The 26,927-nt window shown below is 36.1% G+C and overlaps 1 protein-coding gene and 1 non-coding gene across 27 annotated transcripts in view; one reads left to right on the top strand and one right to left on the bottom strand.

The window, feature by feature from the left end:
• Nucleotides 1–26,927, bottom strand: part of Lepr (leptin receptor) — a 164,786-nt gene that overhangs the window by 97,641 nt on the left and 40,218 nt on the right. The window lies entirely within an intron of this gene.
• Nucleotides 25,203–25,308, top strand: LOC120891020 (U6 spliceosomal RNA). The gene has a single exon (XR_005735459.2). It is a non-coding gene; the product is annotated as a U6 spliceosomal RNA (small nuclear RNA).

Below are 26,927 nucleotides of genomic sequence, written 5' to 3'. Positions count from 1 at the left end.
TTTAGTTTCAACATATTTAATAAATAGGATAATTAACATCAACTAAACAAGTTTGGCTATCTTAAGTACTAACAATTTTTCTTTAAATTAATGATAGTCTAGAATCACAGGCTTTGGGACGAGAGTACCCTGCTTCTCCTTGCTAACAAAGCAATAAACCATTTTCCTTTTTCTCAAAACTATGTCCTGATCATTAGATTAGCATCCAGGACAAGGACTGAGCTTTTGGCAATAAATTTGTGGACCCAGATGGGATCCAGGAGCAGCCCCCACTCCAGCTTTCCAGGACCCCACTTCCATGCAGAGGATACAAGGTGCTGGCGAACTTGTTGAGAGCAACTAATTGCAGGGGCTAGGAGTCAGGTGAGTTTGCATCAGGTTGAAACTGGAGGAGCTATTCCTGTGAGTAAAGGGAGAAACTGAGGGACAGTCCCAGCAGCTGCTGAAGCTCCTTTTGCTTCAGGGGAACTCCTGCCTTTTCTCCCTGAATAGTACGGGTTGCCCCATCATGATCCACTTTGATAAAAAGAAAACTGAACTCAGTAAAGTCACAACACACTTGGCCATCTGGTAAGTCTCGCTATGTGTATCCGGAGACCCTTAACTCCGTACATCTGGTTCCTCTGTGGGAACAGCTGGTCCGTCTTTCTGGGACATCTGTGGCACCACTAATGTAGGGATATTTACTCCCTTCTAATCTGTTTGTTGTCTTTGGGTTTGAGAATTCCCTCTGGTTGTCTATCTGCATTTTTGTTTTGTTTCTATCTGTTATTTCCCCTTTTAAGACATGGACAATACTGCATAAGTCATGTAGGAAGTCTCCTGGAAAAGATCTTGGCTGGTCAATTTAAAGGTTTCTGTCTGTTGGCCATGGTTTGGAGGCTCCTCTCTGATTGTCTCTCTCTGTTTCTTTTTTGTATAATCTTGCAATTGAAGTTTGTCAGTCAGAGAAAAAGTAATTTGAAGGGCCACCTATAGGTATAAGCTAAGATAATGTTTTACTGTTTTGATCTGGCTTTTGAATAGCTTTCTGGATTATTGTATAATCTTGACATTGAAATTTGTCTGTCAGGGGTAAAGAATATGAAAGAGATTCTGTATGTACAAACATTTATGCAGTTGCATGATAAGGGCTCTGAACAGTCAGAAACTAATTTGAAGGTGCCAGATGGCACTGCCTCTGGTGTGCAAGGATAGCAGGACACCAGAAGAAAGGGTTCCAAAAAAATTTAAATGTTTTAAACCCAGAGCTGGCAATCCTAGCACTGTTTCTCAGCCTGGCCCCAGGCAGCCGTAGAACATCTCACTGTGGGTCAAGGACACCAGCCCTAACCTAGGTGGGGAATCCCAGAAAATCTGCCTGGGCTGTAGAAAAATGGCCAAAGAGAACCTGGCCTCTGCCCTGCTCTCTTTTGCCACTGGGGGGTGGAAGCTGCTGGCCACAAGGATGTGATGGTAGTTTCCAGCATTGTTTATGACAAAGGGGAAGGAATAGTCTCCCCTTTTAAGATCTGACAGGATACCCCATTTGGCCAGGAGATATTCAGCATTGGGGCAAAGAAATTCTTTCTATAATAGTATCCCATTAAACTAAATACTAGGGGGGGGGGACTGGCAGACTAAATAACTGCATCCAGAAAAGAAGACAGAAACTAAAGCCAACCTGTGTTTTGTAGGCAGCATCCACAAAAGAATTTTCAAAGAAGCCTAAAGAAAAGGATGGAAAGAGCCTCCTCCCTTGCATATCAGTATGCCTAGTATAAGAAAAAAGCCCAAAAGGAGCCTCTGGGTACAATTGACAGAGGGGCACTCACTTAAAATTGATGACATTGTGATAATGATAACAGAGACATATCAGGCTCAAAAATATCCTGTGCTCCAACCCCTTGCATGCAACCTGGGAGAAAAAGATTAAGGCACAGTTTTTGTATATGCTGGATTGTTCAACCCTCTACTGGGATGAAATTTGTTGTATAAATTAAAGGTATAAATAATGTTCTTAAGGACTATTTCAGAATATGAATTTAAGAAAGGGTCCAAAACTAGAAAAAGATGAAAGAAAGATATAGGTATGGAAATATATTTTAGTATAGAAAATTAGAAGGTAAAAGAAATGTTTCTGGATGAGAAAGTATTTTGTCTGGTAAAGTAATAATCTTGGGCTAAAGTTCAAGATGAAAGAAAATTAAGCATGTAAAGTAGTGACTGTCTAAGTAACTTGCAGAAGGTTTGTGGAAGGTAAATCTCAAAAAGTTTATATTTCTGGTGGTTAAATTGGCTATAATTAGCATAATCAGTTAAAGTTATTTGAACTTTAATGTACTGATGTGAAGCAAAGTCTGAAACATTGATCTGCTCTTATCAAGATAATTTTCTTATATTAGTTAAGGTTTTATTATTTGGGGAAACTAAGTCTTAAAGTAATTAGGGTTTGTACCTGTTTTAAAGTTTTAAATGTTTACTTTATAACTGTTAAAACAAACAACTGTTATTTAAGTTGTAACAAGATAGTTGACACCCTACCTATAGGCGACTAGGTATATGTATGCATCTCAGAACTCTGTCTAAGCCTTGTCTAAGTGTTATGTAAAAGTTATAAAATGAAAGTTTATGTAAGATTACTGGCAAGATAACCAATTATTGTATCTGACATACAAAGGCCACACTGTTATCTGAAGACCTGTTTTATACCTGTTTGCTTTCACTAAGTAAATTTCTGATCATTAACACTGTTTTCTAAATGTATAAGAGATTTAAGGCCATCCTTTGATTTTTGTTAACCCCTGCAGACCTGTGATTATTGTTACCATACACTCTGGATTCTAAATTGGACTTTAAAAGCTAGACTTAGTTAAGTGTAAAGCTTAGGCGAGCACTTTGCCAAGTTGGCATTCTACAAAACTAAAATTATGTATAGCAAAAGTCTCTGATTTGTATAAAAATAACAAATTTTGTTGGTATTTATTCATGTTATTGGATGTTTTATTGATGGATAAAGCAAACTGTTGTCAATAAGTTACATATATAATTTTGTGTTAAACACTGGAATTGGAATTGGAATGTATTTTTGGAAGATAATAAGGAGATCCTGATCTGTTTAAAGGTGACATTGAAAAACATAGAAGTATTCTGCTACTTCTTCCACAAAAAGAAAGTTAAAAGCTCTCTTAACCTTTCTTTGAATCATGTTTCAGATATAAGGTTATATTGTATTATTTGTGAAGAGTCCCCCCTTACCTGAGATAAAGCCCTGCTTCCCACCTTATTCCGTGTTAGAATGGCTCCAAAATGGGTTAGACTTCAGCTCATTTAAAGTCGTGTTCAAAAAGTTGATTTTTGTTGTAAAGATTACTATGATCTCAAACTGGGGATGCAATGTAAAGGTTTAAGATTATAAAAGTCATTTTTCTTGGTTCATAGCTATTACACAAACTGAATATGTTTTTGCTTGTTAATTTCATTTTGTTTGTGTTTTCCTTGAAAACTTCATAACTGTTGCCTATAAGTGTTTTCCAGAGCACTGCTTCTTAAAAAAAAAAAAAAAAAAAAAAAACCTGGGTTAATTTGAGATAATAAGCCATCACCTATAGGACAGATAGTATATAATGCTGACTAATAATAACACAAAAGAAAGTGTAACAGTAAAATTATATATATTAAAGTTATAACCTGTTACACTCTCTTTAAGACTAGTGAAACTGGCTTCCTGGGTCTTTAAAATTAAAAACTTGAAGACCAAAGTCAAAGAAGTAAAAGGGTCAAAGAAAAATCAGCCACATTTTGGCTCTTGCCCTCTAAGTTCAACCAGGATTCAGAGAACAACAGGAACCTTCTCTGGGCCTTGAAACTCTGGTGAGTCACCCAATCTGCTGATCAGAAAGATCAAGAGAACCCTAGAGAATAGGGAACCTACCAGGAGCATCATTGGAGCAGGAAATGTTCCTGATGCTTTCAAGAGAAGCAGGACCCTGACCCATCCTGGCCCAGTGGCACTACTGGTAGAAGAAAGCTTAAGAAGCTGAGAAACTTCACATCCATCCCCAAGAGTGATCTCTGAGGAATTTCAGCTGACTCTTAAGAGTAAAAAAGAACAAAATCAGTTTTGACCAACTTGGTCTTAAACACCTGGCAGGAAACTACAGCCTAAGCACAGTTCTATATGGACATTTAAAAGGAATGTTGTTGTTTTTTTTTATGAAACTTAAGATGTACACTTGTGTCAGCCCTACCAAAAGTAAATAAAGCTGAAGACTATAGAGAAAGGGTTCTTGTGTGAGAGTATCTAATAATAATGATCACAAAGGACTCCAGAGTCATCAGTTTGTCCTGAGTTAATTTGAGCCTGATCTCATAAACTTACAAATCTTCCTAACTTCCTACATTGATAAACTCGATCTGTTTTTCACTGATATGATTATGAGTTATTGTATTCATGGTTTTCAGAGACTGGCCTTAAATACTAGTTGCTTTTGTGCAACTAGTAATGCTTTCCTGTCTTATTTATTGATGTCTTAACATGATCCCTGTCCTATGTATGCCTTGTCTAATCACCTACCATCGGCCACTGTGGACCTCTGAACTTTTCTGATGCTGAATACCCTTAACTGTCCATGCCCCCACATAATAGAGAATAAGAACTTTGGGTTACTTCCTCCAACTTTGCCCCCTTTCAGCAGGAAACAGCTTGAAGATGTCATCGCCCATTTTTCCATAGGAATGGAATATATAAACTGACAGTGAGAAAATGTAACAGTGGTCTACTTTATGCTTTGAGTATAGCCCTTGCTGCTCTGCAACTGCAACTTAGTTTTTAAATGGATAGATTTCTTTCTCTTCCTCTCTTCCTGCTCCTTCCTAATCTCTCCCTCTCCCTAATCTCAGGGGGAACAAGATTACCTTTCTTTCCCATCCTAGGCAGAGTTATATATCCTTGAATACACACCCACCATAGGAATGAAGTAATCCAGGTTTGAGGATTATACCAGAAGATCTCAGAAATGACTATCTCCCAAATTAACAAGTGAATTACAACTCTAGAGAACACATGGGATATAGCCTTTGAATCACCTTCAAAAGCCCCTGTTCCTGAAGATGGGCAAAATCACAGCCTTTGGGATAGGAGTCCCCTGTGTTTCTCCTTTGATAGCAAAGCAATAAACCTTCTTTTTTTTCAAAATATTAATTAACTAATCAATTAATGATATTCAAAATCTCTCTTGCTCAAGCATCTCCAGTCCCAGAATTTACATCAAATTACCCAGGAGACATAGTCCTATAATGCTAATTATATACTATTCATGTCATACAATTACTCCATAAATGCTTTTCGAGTGAATGAAAAATTTTATGAAAGAAAAAATATTTGTTCTTTTGTCAGAATAAATGAATACTTTATTGTCAAGCCATAAATTATATAAAAACAAATACTAATGACAAGGAAGTTGAGACATTAAAACACATCAAGAAATTCTTATGCTTTTGTAACAACTTCTAATAATGTATTTTGGGGGGGATACAAAATAAATGTGTATTAATAATTTATATCTTTAAAAAATTAGATGATTAGAAAATATTTATATGAACACCTCCCTTCACACATCTGGCCACATCTTTCCTTCTAAGAATTTTAAGTCAGATATATACATATTTTTCTTCAATGTTGGAAATCAAACCTAGGGCTTATATGGTAGGAAAGCACTCTATCACTAACTACACCCCCAAGATCCACCTGATGATATTCTTAGGGCACAGCCCTGATCATTCTATGTTTTTACTTCAAACTCAGTCTCGAATTCAATTCATTCTCTGCACAGTCAGCTTAGTTCATAGATACTTTCTTCCACCACCAGCGACAATTAGCAGTTATCTAAACACATCTCTCCTTTCTTTTCCCCACTTCCTGATTTTGTTCATGCTATTCCATCCTGAATGTTTTTCCTCCATTCCATGAGGGGTTACTCATTCTTCAGCCACCATCATATGCTGACTGAAATCCTAGCCAATATGCGAAGATTCAACTAAATGAGCCTTCTTTACAATCTCCCAAATTGGAAGTATGTTATCTGTGGTCTATATCATTTGCAAATTTATTTTGTTGTCCTTTTGTCATGAATCACTATTATCTGATTTCATTTGGTAGTTACTTATGTGTATATCCAGGTAAATGCCCTGATGTTTATTTTTTCTTTATCTCTTAAAGTATTTAGTACACTATCTTGTTTGTAGAAATTGCTCAACTAGTAGGCATTGGACTGACATAAAAAGGTATATCTTATAGTTTTCTGTCTGTACAATTAAAAAGAACAAACCCAAAGTGTTTTTTGCATAATTGCATCCCAATTATTATATATCTATAGTACTGTTTAAAATTCACATGTCATTTGTCAGTAAATGGATGGATCTGGATAGTATCATGGTAAGTGAAATAACCCAATCCCAAAAACCCAAAGACCAAATGTTCTTTCTGATATGCGGATGCTGACACACAATAAGAGGGGTGGAGGGAATAGAAGTTCATTAGATTAGACAAAGGGTAATGAAGGGAAGGGAGGAGGGATGGAAATAGAAAAGACAGTAGAATGAATTGGACATAAGTTTCCTGTATTCATATATGAATACATGACCAGTGTGATTCCACATCATGTATGACCACAAGAATAGGATCCTATATAAGTTATACTCCATGTTGTCAAAATGTACTCTACTGTCATGTATATCTAAAAAGAACAACTAAAAAATAAATTCACATGACAAAGAGGGATTTTTATTCTAAATTTCCATAGGACATATATTATAGGAACTATATATGTCACATAATCTCAATGGATGTTGAGTACATGGGTGAAATATACACACATAAAACAATGATGAGAAATATACCAACATATTATCTGTAGCTATCTTCAGATTAAGAAATAATGAAGGAATATACTTTATTCTTTATTTTTACCTTTACAAATTGTCTACAATGGTCATATATTACTTTTAGAGTCAAAGGGGAGAAGTGTTATTTGAAAATATCTATGTAAGGTTGTGTGTTCTTAGTCTAGTCCTGGGAACTGGGAGCCATTCAGATGCTCCTGAAGGACTAAGGCAGCCCAGTGACTGTGGGGTGTTATTTTCTGGCCAACTGCCCCAATCCAGAAACCATTCAGGCTCCCAATCTTTTGGAATACCTTTCCTGCCTGCTAGAATGCTGGTGGCATGAATACAGAAGAATCATATTACCTTGACTGCCAAAAAGCTGTGGAATACTGGGATGAAAAGCTGTTTAGAGTTGAAAGGCACATTATTTACAATTCTGTACCAGAACAAAAATGAATTAGTACCAGAACTAAAATATTACTTTTCCTTAAGGAATTTTTTTAGTACTTTATGTTGCTTTCTTTTGTTACCTATTTGCCTGTTTATTGGTAGGGGGTGCAAGGATGTAAGAAAAACTAAAAAATTCTCCAAATTTTACACATAAGCCATGTCAACTATTATTTCCTTGCACCTGAAAGAATATAATGAAAAATAAATTGAAAGAATAAATATTGGGAAAGTGCTTCTAGAACATTTGCCTGGAAAAGCTGCTGAGAAAAAAAAATGGTTGGAATAAAATCATTTCAAAATTATGCAGCTAAATGAAGTTCTCATAGAAATGCATTTTAGATTTGAGTCCCTATGGACTTAAAGGTAAGTGACCAATATTTCTGATTCTCCTGATGATCAGTAATACACATACTGCAAACCAATTTTCACATAGCACAAAGCACTTTGTTCTCTGCAGGAGTTTAATAAGATCTGAGGACAAAAATCACCAGACCTATTCACTGACCTATAAGCAAACCCTTATAGTTAAGATGCTGCAAAGTTTTCAAGTTTACGATGAAAAGCATAGATAGATAGAGAGAGAGAGAGAGAGATGATTTATAGTTTTTTTCTCCAGAAGCCAGGTGTCAGTTCTGAGCTAATAAGTCATAAAAGACATAGTATCTTGTTTGTTATGTTGATTTCTTGGATAATATCAATGTGACATTGATGAACTTTTATTAGTATGGTCACATGAGATAGAAAAACCACTTTGAAGTATCAGCCAGCTCCTCTTCTCTCTTTCCTCTAGTCAAAGCGCTTCCTTTTGGTAGAGACACTCATTTTTCACCTAACTTCAACCCCATGGATCTGGTCAGGCTTCCAGTTACAGCACCCAGACTGCAGAGGCCGCACAGCCTGTGATCTAGGTGGAACCTATTATAGTAACTCCCACCTGGGACTCTGTAACTGGAAGACAGTAAGGAGTGTGATTCGAGAAGAGCTTTTACTTTTCAGATGATGACTGGGTGAGCCTTCAAGTCTGCAAATTCCACAACCACAGATTCAACCAAGAGCATTTGAAAATATCGGGGGAAAATTGCATCTGAGCTGAACAGATACAGACATTTCTTCCTTAACATCATTTCCTAAACAATACAGTATAATAATTATTGACATTGTATTAGGTATTATAAGTAACATAGAGGTGATTTAAAGTATATGAGAGGATGGGCATAGATTTTATACAAATACTATGCCATTTTATATAAGCAACTTGTGTTACATATGGAGGTCCTGGAATAGATGGGTACTTTTTCATGGGTACTGAGAGACTATTGCATATGTGTTTGTAAACTGCAGCTGCTAGTAGCCTGGTTCTCTGTTACAGGTAAGAGCATGGTCTGTGAAAAAGATACAATTTTAATTTCTGGTCACATAGCAAGGGTTCAGGAACTCTGCACCTGAATTTAACAACTTTAATGAGATCCTGTCTTAGCAACTAAGCCTCAAGGGATTCTGGTTGCTGTTTCTATTTTTCTTTTAATATTATTTATTATATTAATATTATATATTGCTCCATGCTATTCCAAGTTGCAGAAAACACAGGGCTCTCCTCTCCATCCCTAGCTCCACCTAGAATAAAGAGTAATAGCTCTTTGTACTCTGATTCTCTCAGGTCTTAGATTCCTCTCAAACTCATTGAGAGATTCTGTTGTTCCTTCCTCACAGGTTTCAGTCTTGCAATATGAACTTCATTGAGTACTTTAAAATCCTTATTCCATTAGATTAGATGAGTCAATATTATAAAACACATTCAATTTTAATGCCCACTATGTTTTGTTCAGTGATGGATGCTGAGCCCTCTGCTCAGGGATTCAACAACTGAGCTCTCTTTGCTTCCCTTTGGTTTTCCTAGTTCCTATCTGGTGTGGGATAGCTCTCTTAGTTTTCAGAGCCTGAGTTCACTCCAGGACTGTGTTCTGGTTACAGGATAAACAGAAGGAAGTGCTGAGGGAAAACACACCAGATAATCAAAATATTCCTCCACACAGGGCACAATGCTCAGACAGGGAAGGAGCATAGGGAAAAATGAGTTCTGATAGTGCCCCAGACCTGGCACTAAGCTCCAAGTGTCTCCTGGCTCTCAGTGGAACAGTTCTTCTGTTTTCTCCCAGCTATTTTAGCATCTACATTCAGTTCCACCTTGTTTCTGAATCTAATTCTGGTTATAATTGTATCACCTTTGCCCTTTAGAGTCCCACCCAAGATTAGCCAAAAAGGAGTAACTATTATTTTATGAAAACAGAAAGATTTCAACCAACAACAGGAAGAAGAAAACAACCAGAATCACCAGTACCTTTCCCATCTCTTACTCCATATCACTTCTTGACATGAGTTTCATTCCTCCCTAATGACCAACTTTCTTCACATAATGGAAAACATACTGAAACCATTCCCAGTTTTACTATCAACTGGTTTCTACCACCAGATAAAAGAAAAAATAACCCAGAGTTAAAAGTTTAATTTTTTTAATTTCAATTAGAAATGTAAAGAGAAAGGAAATCCTTGGGTTTGGTAATTAATCTTCCATTCCATGTGAACAATAGCTTGTGTTCAGATTATAACTATTAAACTTTATGACTAAGCCTTGTAGCCCTTTTAAAGTTCCCTTTTAAAAGTGTATGAAGAAGTTACTTTAGATTAGTTAGAAGGGAGTGAAGGGAGGGGAGGGGATATGGAGTAGGAAGTACATACATAACTATAGGACCGGTGGGATTCTACATCATGTATAACCAGAAGAATGAGAAATTATGCTACATTTATATATGATGTATCAAAGTGCATTCTACTATCATGTACAACTAATTAAAACAAATAATTTTTTAAAGTATATGAAAAAAAGGGTGAATTTTAAAATATTGTGTTGTGTCTTAAACACAGAGAAGAAAAAGTAATGAGAATAAAAATAACAAAAAATGTTTTTAAATAGATGAAACATTTTAAAATGTTTTAATGGCTTTGCAGCCAAAATTAAATGTGATAGGACACAACAAAGAAGGATACTGCTTTTTCAGCATGGAAAAATATTAAAGTCAAAGAGACTAAACCATGATAAATATATGCCCTACATTCTTGTACCCTACCCAAGAATAGGGTACTTCAAATTTTTTATCTCAATTATAGATCGAAGGTGCTTGACATTATGAAACACATTCAAACATTTAAAACACCAATAAACACAAATGTCCAATGCTGTTGCTTAGTGATAGAGTCATCTGTAAATGAGCTTTTGTAATGATTTAGAACCAAAAATACTTTGGAAGAGTGAAAATGTAAATATTTCTAGATCTATGAACATGGAGTTTCTGAGTCATTGTCACCAAACATCTGCAAGTCATTCAAGAACCCATTCAATCTCTTGCCCGTCCTCTGAGATTTATTCTGTGGCTCATTCTCTACCCCTCTCCACATCAGTTTCCCAATGAAATATAATACAGGTCTGTGTTTGTGAGATTCAAAACATAACGTGGTATAACATCTCCTTATGTGGCAATAGGTACAGAAAATAACCACTTTAATTTTTATAGTTCTTTTTATATTCCCTGATCCTATTTCCCTTTTTACCAGAAATGGGACAATAAGTCATACAAACAATGAACCCCAGTAATCTGAGTGTCCTCTGTGACAGCCTTTGGCAACTTTCACCAGATTTGTAAGATTCCTGTGGTAAAATAAATTACAACTGGATTCCTTTAATGTTTCAAAGCTGAGTTCTCATTTAGATCAATGGTTCCAGATTCTCTCATTAAAAGTGAAATTTCAAAAATATGTAGAGAACCAGCGTAGGTTTTCCAACTCTTGCTAAGTAAAGATTTAGAGAAAGTGATGTACTCTAGTTTCAGCATAATTTTGTTTAAAAATGGACATTTTTAAGGTCAATAAGTAAACAGTACAGTATATTAATTTAAAAGGATGGGTTATCTTTCTCAAGAACAGAAAGCTGACAATTTAATACTAATTGTGTTGTCAGAATTTTGACAGGAAACAGTACCCTCAAAGGGTCAAAATAAAAAATATTTCAGTAGACAATTCACACAGGTATAGGAAAAGTTAAAAACACAAACACACACACACACACACTCACACACACACACACACACTCACACACACACACACACACACAAAGAGACTAGCCACAACAGAAACCATTACTCCTCCTCAACCTGAAGGAATGAGGAAAGGAAATCATGGTTGCAGAGTGGAGAGAAGAAGTACTCAGGAGCAGGAGCTGCAGATACAGCCACTCCCTGATGAGGAAAGAGTACGGCTGAAGGTACTGACTTTGTTGCCACCATGCCTGCACACAAATGGAAGTCAGGGAGCAAGGGAGCCTAAGCATTGAGCTCTTAGTGGCTGCCTCCTGGAGCACAGAGAAGGCTAGAAAAGATAGAAAATGGAAGCATGGAACCATGGTGAGGGTCCACTGGTTGTGCTTGGGAGGGGAGGGCACGGTATGGCGATTAGATAGAGAATAGGGTATGCCTATATATATATTTTTTTTCATTTTAATTACAGGAAAGTTACAAGAGAAATTTTAAGATATCATATTGCTTGTAATTATACACTTGATACATTTGTCAATTAGTGGCTCCATATCCAATTGTAGGACATCAAGTGGTACTGAAATGGGCAACTTGTTCCAGGACTTTATTTTTAACTCACTCATAATTAAAAATTCAGCTCCAAAGAGGTCTAAAATAAAAGCAACACTCAACATTTTCATTTAGTTCAGAACATTTTTGAGTGAATTAAGGAGTGCCACAATATAATGGCCTCCATGGCTCAGGAACTTCTGCCCCAGAGGTTCCCAAACCTTGCTACCCATTGATAGGACCTGGGACCCTTTCAAAAAAATGCTGATGCCTGGCTCACATCACTAGAAATTCTGACTTAATTGGTATGGGCTGAAATTTGGCATAGTGATTTTTTTCAATAAAGTTTTTATTTGGGAAGTTGTAAATTTACAGAAAAATTGTAAAGATGGTAGCATTCTCATGTACCTTAAACCAAGTCTCCCTTCTTGCATCTTATTTGTACCATTAGCATGGTACATTGGTTGCATTAAACCCAAACTGACCCATAATTATTAACTGAAGTCCACATTTTTTTGAGATTTCGATAGTTTTTACCATCTATTCTTTTTCAGTCCCAAGATTCCCTCCAGGATGCTGCATTATATGCAGCAAGTAAGTCTCCTTAGGTTGCTTTGGATTATGACAATTTCTAAGAGTTTTCTTGTTTTTGATACCCTTGATAGTTTATTTGGAACTCTTCTACACAGATCTATCTTTTCCACCACTTATATACTTATTCAGTCACTTATTTATATCAGAGTATGCATATTTTATATTTTGGATTATAATACAATACTACTTAAACATGGGTGACACATCGTTGAAACTATGCTACCAGAAGCTAAAGGTATGCCAAGGGCCATGAGAACCTAGAAGAGAAAAAAAAATGTTCCTTCCACAGAAACTTCACATGGAGAATGGCCCTACCAACGTCTTGTATGGACTTCAAGCCTCCGGAACTGTGAGATAAATTCATTTTAGTCCAGTTTATATTACTTTTTAAAGGCAGTCCTAGGAAATGAATATGTATTCCACAAGAAGATTGAGAAGAAACCAGAAAGATACTGGACTGTTTCAGAATTTGGAAGAAGAAACTGGATGGAGATGTCTGTGTATTGTGAGCTATCCTAAACAGGCTAGATAGTATTCAAATGATAAAGTGTCCATTGAATTTAGCATTATACAAATGTCTAGGAGTTTATTATCAATGTCATAAGAAATTGTTAGGCAACCTCAAAAAGCATAGAGATCACTTTCTGTTTGACAGGTTGAGGAAGATTTCATGGAGAATGTGACATTGAGATTGGAATTTAAATTAAGATTTCAATATGCAAAAAGGGATAGTAGCAGCAGAAAAAAGGTGATTAAAATTAAGGAGGAAAAAATGCAGGACATGTTGGGGAAAGGACCAATAGAATATTAGCTCTTTATTAAGGAGAAGTCATTTGGGGTCAGATCATGGATGTCCTTAAAAGTTATGATAAGAAGTTTGAATTCTTCTCTTGAAAATGGGGCATGACATATTATTAAGTTAGGAAAGATGTATATAAAACATTATAGAGGTATCATGATGTAAGCAAACAGTAAAGAAGACTAGGAGATACTAGGATTCTGGCTGGGCATGGTGGTTCATACCTGTAATCCCAGAGGCTCAGGAAGCTGAGGAATGAGTATCATGAGTTCAAAGCCAGCTTCAACTGCTTAACAACTCATCAAGGCATTTAACAACTCATCAAGACCCTGTCTAAATATAACATAGAAAATGGCTGGTGCTGCGGCTCAGTGGTTAAGCACTCTGGATTCAATTCCCAGTACCAGAAAAAAAAAAAAAAAAAGGATTCTGCAGGTATGAACTCTATTGACAGTGGAAATGTAAATGCAGTCCGTTTCTATCTTTGAATCCCTCCCAGGTATCAGGTCCCCTTCTGGCTTCCCTGCATTAACTCTGATAACATCTCTCTGTGGTAGATTTATTACTCTAATTATATACTGTGTTTGTGGATATACATTCAATACCTTGACTGAATTCACACAGACATGAGACAGACATGAATGAACCAATTTCTAATGACACTAAATTGGAAAGAAATGGTGGGCTTAGGATCTAGCTCAATGGTAAAGCACATGCTTGACATGTTCAAGGCCCTGAGTTTAATCCCTAGAACCAACAAAAAAGGGGTGGGGCTGATGGTTATACCTAGAAATTTGGAATATTCTTGGGTTCCTGCCTCATCAGCATATCCCAACCCATGCTGCAACTCTTTTAAGTAAGGTTTTATACTTTATTCATTTTTCACCCACTCTCTTCCCCTCAAATAGGGGAAGAAGACTATGAAGAGAAAAAAAAATTTATTGAGAACTTTGGTGTGAACATACCGTATATACAGAGATAAGAAAAATTGTGCTCTATGTGTGTAATAAGAATTGTAATGCATTCCACTGCTGTTATGTATTTAAAACAATAAAATCAATAAAAGATTTTTAAAAAGAAGAAGAAAGAAACAAGCAATGCTCTCGGGAAACTTGCTGTATTCTTGCCTTGCAATCGGTTTGCCATCTATTTTCCCCATCTTTCCTATCTCCTAAATAACAGTGTTTCACTATCATAAGCATTTAATAGCTTTTTCCACTGGCACCAGTGGACATCAGGGGCATTTTGACATAGTAAAGGCCCCTTTGAACTATCTTTAAAGTGAATGCTGCTGCTCAAGTGCACATTGGTTTTCCTTTTAGACTGGGATCACTTAGTGCTCCTCTGTGAGACTCACTGATGACCATTTACTCTTGAGACAGACAAGAATGAACCAATTTCTAATAACACATAATTGGAAAGAAAGCTGCACCTTGATTCCTGCTCGTAAGTTTATTGCCTCAAAATAAAGATGCAAACTTTGAAAGAGAACATTATTTTTTGTGCTTGACAAAAGAGCACTTGAGCTATTCTTCAGTGAGCTTTTAAAGAAATCCTTGATTTATTTATTTTTAAATAATGAAATATCATAGAGTCCGTTTACCTGCATGGCCTGCACATTTAAAGAAATGACTGATGTCACTGCAAGGTAACTGGCTTTGTCTTAGGTTTAGAATCTCAACTAAGCCAAAAACAAGAGAATCTAGGATTAGGAAAGAAAAGCACAGGGACCAAATCAATGCTTTTCCTTCTTCAGTTTATCTAATAAATGCACTCATTGTTGCCATGGCAAAAGAGACAGTCTGTTTTTCCCATTCCTCTATCTCTACCCATTATTATACTCAATACCAGAAAATGTCAGATTTCACCATCGTCATTCTTAGATCATTGTGTTTATCCATCTACTCTGCGTTTACCACGCTCCTCCACAGTCTTTTTCTCCGTAATACTCAGAAAAAAAAGGTGATTGCAAGTGAGGGAAGTGGCTTCCAATGCAGTTAGAGGCAGAAAGAAGAAAAGAATGGTGGGAAGGAAGTGAAGAGAAACAATCACTGAAGCCATTCAGCCAGGAGGCTCTTCCTAATCTTGGAAAGCCCCTCATATTTCAAAAAAGAACCTGTAAAAAATGCCATTAAAAGCAAATTTTACCTTGTTAAGAAGTTTAATCAACTTCATAGAGGACCATTTTGGCCTTCTAAAGACAGATTGGCCATAATGATGGAGCTGGTATTCTTTTTGTTATCATTAGGTTGAGCTCATTGGAATATAAAGTCTAAATTAGGGGCACTGATAAATAGCACTACTCTGTGTAGTCATATGACACAGCAAGTATTCAATTCAATTCCCAAGGCCACCTTTTATCAGGGACACATGAAAATACATGTGTTTTCAAAAGATCACTTTAGGTCTTTTTACCCCATTACCCCAGTCATTGAATCACTGGTGTATTCAAAAAAACTTAAATAAGAGTACATTATGTGCTAAGTATGGATTTCACTTGAAATCTAAAAAAAAAAAAAAGACTTATCCTTTCTCTCAAAAAGTTTACATTCCAATCCTGACATGCAAGAGTATTTTTTTTGTTTAGAAAAGAGAAGTCTAAGTTTGAAGAGCTGTCCCTGAGAGGATAGAAAAGTCAGGAAAATGCCAAGATCTGGAGAAAACAATCACTGAGGGTGAAACAAGTGGTTTCATCCTGTTTACATGCCTTGAGGCTTGAATGCATAAACAACCAGCTTATAATGCTCTTTCTCATTCCGATTCAATTTATCACAAGGGAAAAGGGGTGATGTAACCTGCCTCTCTTTTCATAAATCCCTCAGTTGCAGATGCTGATGTTTATATTAAGACAAATCCTGCAGAACACTAGTACTATTGGAAAGCTCAAGGCAGGAAGAGTTCCCAACCTTGAATACCCTGGGAAGAGTACAGGGAAGGAAAAAAATTTGGATTTGGGCTTCAAAGATTTGAAGAGCTGTCATGTGCAATAAGGAACAACTAGACTTAAAGTTATAAGAAAACAATTTGAGATTGACAAGTGAATATTAGAAAGAATAAACTTTCGGGGTTGGGGATGTGGCTCAAGCGGTAGCGCGCTTGCCTGGCATGCGTGCAACCCGGGTTCGATCCTCAGCACCATGTACAAAGATGTTGTGTCTGCCGAAAAAACTAAAAAAATAAATATTAAAAAAAATTCTCTAAAAAAAAAAGAATAAACTTTCAGATCAATATATATATTTTAAAAGGAAAAAAATCAAAAGCAATACTTTTTAAATTGTATGTGAATCACCTAGATATCCTGTTAAATGTAAATTCTACTTCAAGTCTGAATTGAGGTCTTCACTTCTAACAAAATCCCAGGTTGTTCTGGTGCTGGTGGTTCTAGAACCATCTCTCAAGTTACTGAACAGTCATCTGACAATGGGATTCATTGAGGCCTACTTTGTTGCCAATCATTGGAAGTATTTGAGTAGCTGCTAATAATAACAGAAAGGATTTCTACACTGCATGTGAGAATGGGTTCTATATTCCCTTTCAAATCTAATGATTTGATTCAATGCTTTTTATAATAGAATTTTCATGTGATTGTTTCTTTTAAGTATTATAATACATTCACATACATAATTAAAAAAAGTAAGGCAAAACTTTCTTAAATAGATGGAGAATGAAAAGTCCTTAGATAGTAAATGACTAGTTCAAAATTTACTCCATCATTCAACAAACTTATTGAGCATCTACTCTCAGCCAACTCGGGCACAGAGCTGGACATTCAGCAACAAATTAAACCAACCTGGCTCCTGCCCTTCAAAGTTCAAATCTAGCTGAACAGCATGCAACATTTTATGGCATACATCTTATTTGCTATAGCACATTGAATTGCCAAAGAAGCCAGGATCAAAGAAACTAATCAAGACAATTCGACCAAAGGGAAGCTCATTGATCATTTAGTGTCAAAAGGAACAGCAACACCAGAGAAAAGCACTACTGAACTGTGCAAGCAGCTCTGGATCCATTAAGAATAGACAGAATGATCCTGGCACTTTGACAGGCCAACTTTTCATCGCACTCCAATGAAGCATAATATTGGCAAGAATTAAATCATCCTAACTACTACAAACAAACCAGAAACTCTAGAACTTCCATGTACTCACCTCCCCACCAAACGACCCACCCTCCACTGCCCATTTTGTAGGCTGAGACCAAAAACCTCCTACAAGGCTGTCTTGCAGCCTTCACACTGGAAAAGTTGGTTCACTAGGACCTCAGGGAGATAAAAACCTTATCAAGACCTTGCAGGCTGAATGTATGTTTAGTTTTGGTGTGAATTTGGACATTTCTTTCTTTCTTCAATACTCTGGAACATACAGCATGTCACCATTACTCTCTCTCAATCCCCTGATGGTCTCCATATTTTATCATCTTTTGAAGACTAGAATGCTACTAAGCTCCTTATGAATTAATGCTCTCTGCAAGGTTCTACTCCTTTCTTGTTTCTCTATATCATCTTTGTTTAATATCCTTCAACCAACTATTCTTCCCATTTTATATTTAAGCTCATATATTAGGAAAAAGACGGAGATAAACTGATGTATCTTTGTATGGTCTCTGGTAGCCTATTATGGTCAAAGGCTAGTTTTAACCATGAAACAGGTCTGATGGAGGTTAGCAAGCAGGTGTTTTTTGTTTTGTTTGTTTGTTTCCTTTTCTTTTCTTTTTTCTTTTTTTTTTTTTTTTTTTTTTTTTTTTTTTTTGATGAGGACCAAACCCAGGAACTTTCACATGCTGAACTATACCCCCAGATATACCAGGTGGATTTTTTTTATAATGGAATACCATCTGCAAGGGAGTGAGTGAAGCAAAAAAACAACAACAACAAAGAAAAACGCAAAATAGCTGCTACAGATGCTTAAGTAGTTCTTTAAGGAGCTCTATTTGCAACAAACACAGAGAAACTTTGTACCCCTGAATTAATCAGTCATAAGAAATGGACCTGCTCCTGAGCTGGAAGCAGAATCTTAGATGAATCATTTCCCTATTTTGAAGGGTTAATCCCACAGTTAGATTCAGCTATGAGATGTCAGCACACAGTACTGCTAACAGCTGAGGAAATGAGTCTCAGTTCTTAAGGTGCATACAGCAGCATCTATTACAAGCTAACTCCTGAACTAATGGGATTTATTTGCTTCATAAAATAAATTCATTTCATCTGAAAAGACCTCTTCCAGGATGGGCACCCCCCTCCATTTTGTCCTGGGGATTGAACCCAGAGGTTTACCACTGATCTGCATCCCCCGTTCCTTTTTTATTTTGAGACAGGATCAAACCAGAAACTAAGTTGCTGAGGGGCTCACTAAATAGCTGAGGCTGGCCTTGACCTTGCAATCCTCCTACCTCAGTCTCCCAAATCACTGGAATTACAGGCATAAACCACTATGCCCAGCTTTTTTTTTCTTTTCTCTTGGAAAAATTTACAAGACAAAGGATGGTGGGAAAAACTATATCCTCCACTACTGTAGCTAGCCTTTGAGTCACACTTGATTCTTGTCATCATCTTCCTTTCCTTCTATTCTAAATTGCCTCACCCTTAGCTGCATCTCTGCTAGTTTAACTGTTGGGTGACCCAGGGACTCATTCATGAGATGTAAGAGCCCCTGGTCACCAATCCTTTTTCTCATGCTGTGGTTACTTCACTTGCACATTTACCATTAACTCAGGCAGGGAAGTGTCAAGAGACACTTGCTAGATTATCTGGATGTTAAATGTATTTTTCCCTGACATCACCATGTAGCAACAGCCTACTACTTCCAGGAGTTACCACTATTAGCAAAGTGTCTCTTTTTTGCTATCTCTTGGCATAAGGAAACTAAACTTACTGGTATTAACTAAAACAAATTATGTAATGGAATTCCTGATATAAAATAGTTCCCCTCTGAAATCCTAGAAAATATTTTCCAAATTGATCACTGGGAGTGATGGTGAACACAGGGAAATTCCTGCTTCTGTCCCTTGCTTCATTTGTATCTTACTGACTGGGAACACAGTACTATATAATGGTCACTTATTTAGGATATATGCTGCATCCTGGAGGATTGCACTCCATCTGTGCAGAGTATCACCTCTAAGCTGTTACTATAATTGTCTCTGCAAAGTTTACTCCATCACTCAAATAGACCAGCAGCTTCTGGATGTTACAATATGTGATAGAACCAATGAATTCACAATCTTGATGCTGCACATCTCCTTTTGTTGTAAAAGACGTTTTTTAATCCATGCTGTGTTTTATCAGATACTGTGTCAGTGGATCAAACATTAGGTAAACCTTCATAGAGTGGTGTTGGCTAACCAGGAAAGGCTAACCAACACCCATGTCACTTGTAATCAATATATGATTGTTCTTCTTCCAGGGCAAAAGAAATCTAATGTAATCAATTTGCTTTCAAGGGGCTGGTTGGTATCCCAGAGAGATGACTGCAAAACACACTTTTTTGAAGGAAAAGTAGTTAAGAGATTCCAAAGTCAAGAGAGAAGACAAAAACAAAACCACTAAAGGAATTCAAAGCCCCTAGTAAATATTAAGAGCAGTCCAATTCTTAGCCAGATTAAAGGAACATTTACTTCAAATCCTATATCCTGCTTTCAACCAAAAACTAAAAGGCAAGAAAAAAAACAGAGAAGAGACAAAGCAAGTATCAGAAGCCAACTCAGATAAGATTCAAATGTTGAAATCATTTCTGACTGAAGATTTGAAATAACTAAGAATAATAACTTAAGGCCTATAAGGTAAAAAGTAAGCAGCATACAAGAGATGGGTAACATAAGTAGAAAGATTAAGAACTCTAAGAAAAAAATTAAGAGCTAGAAACCAAACATACTGCTACAAAAGTGAAGAATATCTTCTAAGTGCAGATTAGTAGACTTAACACAGCTAATAAAAAAAAAAAAAACTGGTGATCTTGAAGACCAGTCAATAGAAACAGCCTAAATTCAAATTCAAAGAAATAAAAGAATTAAAATGCCAAATTAGAATACATGAAAATTGTAGGACAACTTCTAAAGGGGGCAACGTATGTGAAACTAGAAAACCAGAAAAAGAAGAAAGAAAGAAAGAAAGAAAGAAAGAAAGAAAGAAAGAAAGAAAGAAAGAAAGAAAGAAAGAAAGAAAGAAAGAAAGAAAGAAAGGAGCAAAAGAAATATGAAGTAATAAAGGATGAAAATCTTCCAAAATCAATGAAAGATACAAACCCAGAGATCCAGGAAGCTCAGATAATATTAAGCATAATAACTTTTTTCTTAAACTACACTTGGTATGATCAAACTTCAGGCAACCAAAGACAAAGATAAAATCTTAGAAAAAGCCAGACCCAGGGATGTGAAGGGCAGAGAGGCATCTTACAAGTAGAGAACCAAAAATGTAGATTACAGCAGACTTTTCATCAGAAACTATGCACACAAGAAGAGAGTGGAATGTAATATTTTTGTGTTGAAAAAAAAATCAGCCTCTATCCAGTGGAATTATCCTTCAAACATGAAGAAGAAATAAAATCTTCTCAACAAAGGTAGAAGGTATTCATTTCCAACAGAATGGGAGATACAAAGAAATGTCAAAACAAGTTCTTCAGGACAAAAGGAAAAATTATATAGAGATGTTAATATAAAGGAGTACAGCAGGAATAAAACAGAATAAGCTTACATCCCATGCAAAAGCATGGATGGATGCTAAGTGCAGGTTGCTAAGTGAAAGAAGTCAGTGTGAAGACACCACATACTATCTTCCAATTACATGACACTTGGAAAAGGCAAAATGATAAAGACAATTTTTAAATCAATAGTTTCCAAATCCAGATAAATGGACAAGATATAAATAGTTGAAGCACATGGATTTTTTTTTAGTGCAGTAAACTTATTTTTTACAACACTGCTATTATAGATATGATTTGGATTATGCATTTGTCAGAATTCATAAAACATAATATGATATGAATCCCACTGTGTATGCAAAATTGGAAAAAAAATCATTGAAGAAATCACAGGAAGAAATTCAGCATGTGGCAAAACAATCTATATTACAAATATATGAAATAGTCTCACTGAAGGGGGTTGAAGAGAAGGGTGCAACTCTAAGTAACTTTGGAAATAGTTTTAAGACTAAAGGCAAAAGAAACTGTACATAAACACCACATCTAATGTGTACTCTGCAGGAACCTTGTTTTACTAGCAGACATAGACTCTGCTATCAATGAAACAGTGCACATCTTGAAAACATTTCCACTTATGTAAGCAAGGGAGAAATAAAGGAGCAAATAAATAAATAAATACATTTATCATAAACATCACAAATTGCTACTAGTTTTCATGGCTTATAAACCCCTTCCAGTGATAAACTGGCCTTTCCGCATTTCTTGTCTGTAACTTCCTACTCAGACAGTAAGAAAGTTAGCTCCCACCATCTGCGACACATTTACTTTTATTCAATTGTAGTGTATGTGCACCATGGTTTCAGAATTGTTCCTTTATGCTCCTGTGGGATACTAATTTATCAACTAGTATAAAGACATGAAAAAATGTTCAGCACCTCTAGTAATTAGATAAATGCAATTAAAACTACTCTAAGATTTCATTTCACTCCACTCAGAATGGTAATTATCAAGAATACAAGCAATAATAAATGTTGGCAAGGATGTCGGGGAAAAGGTACACTGATACATTGCTGGTGGCATTGCAAATTGGTGCATCCACTGGAAAGCAGTATAGAGATTGCTTAGAAAACTTGGAATGGAACTAACATTTGACCCAGCTAGCCCACTGCTTAGTTTATACCCAAAGATTTAAAATCAGCATATTATAGTGACGCAGCCACATCAATGTTTATAGCAGCTCAATTCAAAGTAGTTAAACTGTAGGAGCAACTGAGATGTGCTTCAATAGATGAATGGATAAATAAACTGTGATATATATTTTCATAATGGAATATTACTCAGCATTAAAAGAGAATAAAATTATGGCATTTGCAGGTAAATGGATGGAGTTGGAGAACATCATGCTAAGCAAAGTAAGATAATCCCAAAAAAACCAAAGGCCAAATGTTCTCTCTGATAAGTGGATGCTGATCCATAATCAGGAGGAGGGACATAGGAAGAATGGAGCAACTTTGGCCAAAAAAGAAGCAGAGTAGGGGAGGGGGAATGGGGACAGGAAAGATGGTGGAATGAGATTGACATCATTATGAGGAACATATAGGTGTGATGCTACATCATATACAATCAGAAAAATGAAAAGTTGTGCTCCATTGGTGTTCAATGAATCAAAATGCATTCTGCTGTTACATATACCTAATTAGAATAAATAAATAAATATTTTTAAAAATCAATATTCTGACAAATTTCAGAAGGCAGAAGAAATGTCAACATGGAACCCAGAAACCCTTGGTCTGTGATCACTGGAAGAACTGATACTTTAAAATTATTTGACACAAATAGTGTGGTTTGAAGCACATACGAGATTCAGGAACTAAATATTATTACTTTGATTTGAGTTATAATTGAAACAGTTAATTTGTACTTTTAGTAGTGTGACTTGTAAAGGTAGCTTTGTTAATCTACTTTCTAGGAAGATACAAATTTTGTTTCCTATTTTAACTTGAATTGTAGTATTTTAATTAAAATGCCTGATATTTTATGTTTAAGAAGTTACCTGGTCCAATGTCTAGGGACAAACTGGTACTTGCTGAATACATAGTGAATGAATAAATAAATAAAAAGCCCATTAAAAAAAGAACAGTGTGCCAAAAATCAATTTAATTTTTCTATACAATTATGATACATGGTAAAATCCATTTTTGTGCTTCCTCTTTCTCCATTAAATATCTCTTATAGACAAGTGATTTAATGTGAGATTTTTGAGAAATCGAGGAAAATATGCTGCTTGATTGAGAACAGAGAACAGTCACAAAGCCAAAACACAGGTAAGAAAAATAATTTTGAGAAAATAAATGGGAACCAGAGGTGACTAGAAGAGACCCTCTGAGAACCTTTAGGGACATAAAGAAGAGGATAAATGAGTTTCCTCTAAGTCTGAGGAATGTGGCTGGCAAGTAAAGTATAAATCTGTAAGGCTGCTAGGTAAGAGGACACATTGTTGGTAGTGTGTGGAGGCCTGCTTTAAAACAGGAATTTTAAAAGTATCTGCCACATGCAATTTTATGAGCATAAAATGTTAAACTCCAGTTCACATCAGCCACTTCAAACAAAAGGAAGTTGTGATTTATTCATTGCCATCTTAGTTGGAAAAACCGAATGCCAGCACAGAAACTTCCTTTCAATTATGTGTTCCTGGCTTTCTGCCTTCTTAAAATAAATCAAGCAGCACTGCCCCACCTCCCAGAACAAAAACAGCACCAGCACCATGTCAAAGTGAAGTCAAAAGCCAAAATCTCCAAAGCAGAGGCAACCAACCCCTTACACCAGCCTCAAACTCGGTTGATTCATCTCCCTTGCTTGCATAAGTGGAAATGTTTTCAAGATGTGTACTGTTTCATTGACAGCAGAATCTAGGTCTTCTAGCAAAACAAAGTCCCTGCAGAGAACACATTAGAAAAGAACCTGGAGAAAACAATTCAATTTCATGAAGCAATTATTGGTTATACCAGACAGTCAATAAGAGATACCGAAATCAAGAACTCTGCTCTAACTTCAGGAGACTTTCAATCTAACAAACCAACAAGTAAGTGGCCATTTAAACAATGTAAAAAAGGTTGCTAGATGAAAAAAGTTCAGGTGATTGGTTGCACAACATTGTAAACAGACTTAACACCCCTGAACTGTACACTTAAAATGGTCGAAGTGGAAAATTTTATATGTAAAATTTATTTTATCACTATTAAAATTTTAATTTAAATATAAAGAGAAAAATGAAAGTGAAGATAATATTTTTTTTCCTTTTTGGTACCAGGAATTGAAACCAGGGGTGCTTAACCACTGAGCCACATCCCCAGCCCCCTCCCCCCCCTTTTTTTTTTTGTATTTTACTTTGAGAAAGGGTCTCACTGAGTTGCTTAGAGCCACACTAAGTTGCTGAGGCTGGCTTTGAACTCATGATCCTCCTGCATCAGCCTTCCAAGCTGATGAGATTACAGGTGTGCACCACCATGTCCAGCTGAAGAATAAATTTGTCAACCACCCTACTCTGTTGGGGAAAAAGACAGGGAAAGTCTGGCATTGACCTGGCCCCAGGCAAGACTGGATTCTGGGGAATGGAAGAAAAGCAAATTTTCAACCAAGAATATACAGTTTGGAAAAAACAGAGAAGTCAGTTCAAAATCCATTCAGGAAAATCAATTATAAAATGCAAGAAAACACCAGAATTTGTGTGAAAGTTCAGAGAAAAGAGGACAGAGATGGACAAAGTTATTGGCAGAGCACAAGAGCATCCCAGCAATAAGAGGAAATACAGAGCAATTGCCAACTGTTTTGGGCATCTCTGGCTCCCTCTTCAAGTTGCAAGACAAGGATTTCATGATGAGTAGGTACAGAGTTGGTGTTAGATAGCAAGGGTTGATGCAGGACAACAACCGACAAGGATCTGCCCAGATGGAAGGAGGAAGATCAAGAAAAGCTTCCTGGAAAAAGTGACAGTTAACATGAACTTTAAAAAATAGGCTGGGCATAGTGGCACATGCCTGTAATTCCCAGCAATTTGGGAGGCTGAGGCAATAAGATCACAAGTTCAAGGACAGCCTCAGCAACTTAGATCCTAAACAACTTAGCCAGACCCTGTATCAAAATTAAAAAATAAACAAGGTCGGTGGTGCTCAGTGGTTTAAGTGCCCCTGGGATCAATCCTTGTAGCAAAAAAAAAAAAAAAGTGTGCTTGCTTTGGCAGCATATATACTAAAATTGGAGTGATACACAGAGGATTGGCATGGCCCTGCACAAGAACAACATGTAAATTTGTGAAGTAATCTATATTTTTCTGTTTCCAGTCTTTCTCTGTTTTGTGTTACATTCTCCAGTTTAAAATTTAGCATCATAATCTCAGCTTTCAGATTACTAAACTGTTCAGTATACTAGGAAAAAAAAAAGAGATGCATTTTGAACATGAGATGTACAAAAGAGCATTTCCATGCGATAAAAATGACATGCCCAGTAAAGCTAAGGAAAGTCTAGAGAATGTGGTAATGCATACCTAGCAGATGCATTGATCTAAAATGTAAGAAAAATAACACTGTAAGGTAACCCTGGAAAAAAGATGAGGATGGTACCATTAGGGTCTCTCAGGTCAGAATACAGCAATAAATAAAATTAATCTGGTAATATGTTTTTAATGCATTTGAATAGGGAGATATAATACATAAAAATGTATTTAAAGACTTTTTCTGTGACTAGATAAGAAGATTATGCCTAATATGAGTTTTAGCTTGATTATTGCTGGTATTCAGTTACTAATACTTAGTATCTAGTAGGTATAGATGAATAGCAGTTATTTGCTGAGTTAACAAATCAAAAAAAACACTAATGAATTAATTAGGAGGATCTAAGCTAAGGCTATAGAAATGGTAATGAACAATGAGAAATAAATAGAAAAGTATTGTTGAAACAAATTCAATATGATTTAACATTAGATCAAAAGGGGAGAAATAATACATGATTTTGAAGTCTGGGGTCTGGGAGATTTGAAGATGGGGTAGGGGAAGATCATGGGTCTTCTACCCCAACCTGTGCATAGGAAAGGCTTTTTATTGTTAATCCTTCTCATTGGAGGTATAAACTAGAATTGAGTTGGGAAATACCCACAATACAGAAAGGAGTACAATAAGGAGATTATAACTGACAGGAAATTGAATTATCTAGCTATACATTTTGGGATGATTAGAAACAGTGTTCTTAGCTAACCTAACAGAATTCTAAGCAACTTGGATATTTCAAAGAATGGATAACTTAGGTGTTACTCAGTTTTTCTCAGTAGCAAATATAAAACAAACAAAAAAGCTAATTAAATTGAAAAGCTGCCCTATAGCTCGTCTCACCATTTTTGAAGCAATCCATTTTACTTTAAGTACTCCTAACAAATACCTTCTAAAAGGCAAAGATACCGGTAAAAATGAAACTCAATGTTCCCAGCTCGCAATGTTTCCATCTCTGCCCTGATGGATGATACAATAATGAAGATGATCTACATACTCCCTACCGCAATATCTGACTATTTTCTAAAAAAGATGTTTCCTTTTTACACCATAGAGAGACAGAGGTTCCCCAGGTAGAGAACAAAGACCTCTCTCCTAGAAGACAAAATCTTAGAGAGTAAATTAATTGTATTGATAAATCTAATCATAATTCTGTTCGAATCTTAAACTAAAGCACAGATAAAGGATGATGTAGGTTATTTTAATAGTCACTTAACAATAGTTATTTAGTGACATATTTACTAAGAAAGTTTATTTCTTGCTTCAGGGTAACATGAGAACTTGAGATTTTTTTTAAGTTTTACAACCTAGCCACAGACATATTAGCTGAAAATGAGGTCTCTTGTTAGAGTTCTTTGATTCCCTTGGTATATTCTGGGAATACAGTAAAATAATTGTCTCTACCATT

This window comes from Ictidomys tridecemlineatus, chromosome 11 (assembly GCF_052094955.1).
Source record: "Ictidomys tridecemlineatus isolate mIctTri1 chromosome 11, mIctTri1.hap1, whole genome shotgun sequence".
Classification (NCBI taxonomy): domain Eukaryota; kingdom Metazoa; phylum Chordata; class Mammalia; order Rodentia; family Sciuridae; genus Ictidomys; species Ictidomys tridecemlineatus.
Note: the sequence above shows the minus strand (reverse complement) of the source record. Positions and strands in the feature narration are given on the sequence as shown.